This window comes from Bidens hawaiensis, unplaced genomic scaffold, assembly GCF_021521415.1.
Source record: "Bidens hawaiensis isolate Kalapana, Puna unplaced genomic scaffold, B.hawaiensis_p1.1 tig00046109_1, whole genome shotgun sequence".
Classification (NCBI taxonomy): domain Eukaryota; kingdom Viridiplantae; phylum Streptophyta; class Magnoliopsida; order Asterales; family Asteraceae; genus Bidens; species Bidens hawaiensis.
Genome location: NW_027498211.1, coordinates 25,519 through 30,482, shown reverse-complemented (window position 1 = coordinate 30,482; position 4,964 = coordinate 25,519).

Here is a 4,964-nt window from a genome sequence, read left to right as displayed (position 1 = left end):
AATCACATTATTATTAATAAATCGGTGGTGATAGTTTTCACCACCGGGGTTTTTTTTTCTTGTTATCCTATTGATAACAGGTTTTTTCCTCGCAACAAATCTCTGTGTTCAAGCCATATTTACAAGCACCTAGTCCCATTTTACTAATTTGGTTGTAAAATCACACTTGTCAATTTTTGACCAAAACAACTTGGCGCCCACCGTGGGAAAACGGTGCTTCAATCCTTGAAATCCGTTTATTTAATTTTCAATAACTTTTATTCTCTTTACAATGGTCTCACAACCAAAAACCAGTTCGGTCTTTGCTCCGATGGTCACCGCTGCTTCGAATGTCAACCCACGACCTCCACCAGTGCCAAAGAAAAACACTCAGCCTAGAGGAGAACTTCCACCATTAGCGGGATCCTCTACCTGGGTAGACCCGGTTATTTCTTACAATGACATTTTTGCTTTGATGAAACTGATCAAAACACATATAGAGCAACAAGAAAAGACCAACTCAAGGCTATTTAAGGAAATTGAATAGATAAAAAGAAGCCAGGGCAGGAGGCTACTCCAATCATGCTCAGGATTCTTGATTTTGGTTCTCCAGGATCATCCATCCTTCAGAATCCTGGATCCTTGAGGACACAATCAACAAGGACTCCATCTTAGCAGCAATCAGGATACGGAGGAACTTATCTTCCGGTATCCTCGGAATTACCCAGACCAACGAGGCTAGAATCCATCAACACGCAGCCTCATTCAACCATGCTAGCCGACATGTCAGGATTCCCCATGATGTCCTCTGAAGTGCATATCGAGGATGATATCCCTATGCAGACGTCACTTTATCCTGAGGACAACCTCGACGGAGGAACTGGTCGCCAAGGCTCAGGATACCAAAGGAGAGCTGATAACTGAATCCGATATGAATTTGGTTTACCAAAAGGAGAGCTGATAACTCAATCCGATATGAATTTAACATAATATTGTGGCATTTATATGATTATATAATTAGCAGTCATTTAATGTGTTAATTTGTTTTTTTTTGAATTTGAATAATAATTTTGACCCGTTATCAATCAATTTTTAAATCGTGATTGAGAAATTTAAATTTGAGAAATAAATTAATTGAAAAGTTTATAATTATACATTTTTGTTTTTGGTAATGGAAACTAATTTAAACAATTTCCTTAGTTAAACTCAAATTAAATGAATCCATTTTGATTAAATGAGATGAATAATATACGGTTTTTAATAATTCACTCCAAACTTATAATGTACCTTTTGAATAACAATTTCGTGGTTGACCATCCATAATTAGCTTCAAGAAACCAAAATATATAAAGTTTATTAAAAATGACAAAGTAAATAATAAATGAATAATATACTTTTGTAATAATCGAAAGTTATAATGGACGTACCTTTTGAATAAGTTTTCACCAGGTTTAATGCATGTGGCATGCTCACAACTAACAGCACAAAGATATTCGTTTAAGTAAAACTGCATAGAATGTTAAACAATAAAAGACAAATCGAGTCATTACTTAGTGCAATTATCGACAATATATATAAACGATTTTGGGAATAAGGTTTGAGGGTATGAAACATTAAGAAAGGGGCACAAATCATTTACCGAACTTCAGCAAACAAACGTATATGAAACATAACATTACTTCAAAATACACAAGTACTAATTAATTTGACAATTTACCTGAACGGTTTGAGGAAACCACTTTCTTTGATTAGCAATTGCTTTATCAAGTTGACCCGCCATCATCAACTTCAAGAAAGCAGAATATATTAATTAAAAACTAAGATTTATAAATTAGCAAGAGTTGAAAACAAATAATGCTATTACTTCAATAAATGAGGTCTACATCAAGAACTAAGGTATACAATTTGAGTAAGATCCAACTACAATTCCAGATGACTACCCTTAACATCACAAACCACACAATAATCAAAAATAAAAAATAAAAAACACTCAAATATCAAATTCTAATGTTAATTTAATAAGATGAACATAACACGAAGCATAAATATTCAATCTATAGCATGCTGACCATTGTAAATAAATAGTAAAAAGAACTTGAGTACCTAATCATAGGAGATGACACTATAGTCTGAGCGCAATTACCATTGACACATTCATGCATTTCAAAAAAAAAAAGTGTTTTAAGTTATAGTACCTGCTACTGCAATACCATATTATATGTCATATAATAATAATGATATCTAGAGGTAATATTGGTACTCGCACATATCAAATTGCAAGTGTCATATAAATGGCTGCAGATTGCAATTGTTTTAGGAAATAAATTTGAAAATTTGGTTATTAATAACAATTTGCATGTATATATTGAAAAAATAAGATAACACGGATATTTTAAAGTTTTTACTATAACAACAATATATGTAAGTTAATGATAACAACTGGCTCAGAATTTGAACACAAAAATCACTAAAGCATATAGTAAACAAATGTATAAAACATTAGTTCAAAATGCATGACTATTATGATTTTTAGAAACACATATCACTAAAGCATGTACGATAAGTAATGAATTCAGCAACTTACCTGAACGGTTCTAGGATACCACTTGTTGAAATTTACGGGTGTTCATGGTTTGGTTTCAAACCGTGAAACCGCCCAAACCGGTCATTGGTTTGGTTTCACGATCGGTTTTTTCTTTAACTTTCCGGTCGGTCGAATTAAAAAATTCTAAACCATAGTGAACGGTTTGGTTTACGGCTTATATCAGAAACCGACCATATGAAACCAAACCGGACCATAAGATTTGACAATATATATATATATATATATATATATATATTGTTGAATATTTAACTATATGTATTGTTTTACATTTAGTTAAAATAAATCTGGGCCAAAGTGTCAAACTCATCAAAGAATTAAAAGTCCCATGAACTTTATTTAGTTAGTTTCTTTTTTAAGTTTCATCATTCCGAGTTTCATATACATATTTTGTTTATAACAAATTACAATTTCAAGCATACAGAGTTACTTAAAATTTGTATATTACTTTAGTTTAATATTCAAACTACATCAATAGCATACGCAAACACATTTTTATTACCAAATTCAGTTTATCACGTAGTAACCTTTTCATTTTATAGTTTTTTTATTAAGGTTTAATAAGTTCAAACCGTGAAACCAAACCGGAACCAAACTTTTAGTAATGGTTCGGTTTTAGTTTTCAATGGTTTGGTTCGGTTTTAGTTTTCAAGGTTCGGTTTTGGTTTCGGTGATAAAAAACCGTAAAAAACAGTTTGGCTCACGGTTTGACCTAATAATCATCAAAACCGGACCGTGAACACCCCTAGTTAGTTCAAGAAACAAAAAATATATAAAGCTTTAGGTCAAAATACATGACTACAATGATGTATAGAAAAAAATTCACCAAAGCATGTACGATAACTAATGAATTCGATAATTAACCTGAACGGTTTCGGGATACCACCTGTTTTAATTACCAATTGCATCATCAACTTGACCATCCATAATCAGTTTCAAGAAACAACAATATAGTAATCAAGAACATGGAGGTGAGCAAAATATAACAAAAAATTGCAAGTACTATCATAATCAAAATTTTATGGTTATGTGTAACACATAAATAGAAATTATATATAATCCTAATAGTCAATTAATATTAGTGTATTGATGAATTGTTCAACATCCAGTATTGGAATATTAAAAAAAACAAAGCACACAAAGGGGGTTTGTAGACTATAAAGAGAGCATAAATCAATATAAAATATAGGTTTTCATGCCTTAGAAAGTTACAGCAAGTTAAAATTAAGAATACTGGATAAGAAACTTCATACCTATCTGTAGAGTGGCTAAAGTGAAAAGGTGTTAAGCACTATTTTTCATGCATTTATCTATGGTGAATTGGAATAAACTAAATAATGTTTATGAATGATATATTTAGAAAACCCGAATTCAGACCTCGCATAGGCAAAGTTACAAATACTAAAAATATCGAGTCGACACCCTCCTATTAATCAATTAGATAGCCATGCGTATCTCCTATTAATCAATTAGATTCAGTAATTAACCCTAATTAGAAAGGATGAACTAAAGTTTTGTTGGTGGTATTTAGGGTTTATGATATGACAGAAATCGAAGAGAGTGTAAAAAATTACAAAATAAATTAGTATAATACCTGCAGCAATTGAACAACAATGGTTGGGAACATTATGATATGGACTTGTTTGTGATATTTGTAAATAGATTATAGTTTCACAAAAGAAAACGAAGGAGAAGATAATGAATTTAGGGTTTTTGAAAGCATAGAAGGCATAATGGGATGTTTAACATCAGACTTGGGTCGGGTAAGGATATGTGGCTAATTGAAAAGGGGTGTGGTGTTAGGCGGAATTTTGAGAGGAAGAATGGGGTAACAAAGGACAAGTGGCTTAAAGAAAACCTTTATTTATTTAGTAGTAAAATATAGATATATTTAAAACACCTAAAACTATGACACAGTCATTAAAGCGTGTCATTAAAAAATGACTCGTAGATGCATCTCATTTTTATTTATGAAAGGGGCTTCAACTACATGCATTTGTATGTCATCTATACCATTTAATGACTCAAATTTCATGTCATCGCACATATATCTTCTAGTGGTGATGATAGTTACATACAATGTTGCAAAATTCGCTACGCAGACCCTAGGCGCCTGACTGATAAATATAAAGAAAATTAATTTTTAGATATTATATATATGTTAAATATCATAAGTTTAGTAATATTTGTAACAAAACATGTGAATATCTATATAGATAAGAGAAATACATTTTTAATTAATAAATTATTCTAAAATTTTCTAATCATTAACTAAAAAAAATTATATTTGTTCTCTCATATTATAGAAATACGAATTATGTTTTTTTAAGTCAAAATCGGACCAAGTTCACCGCCTCGGCGACATACTTTGTAGCAAGTACTC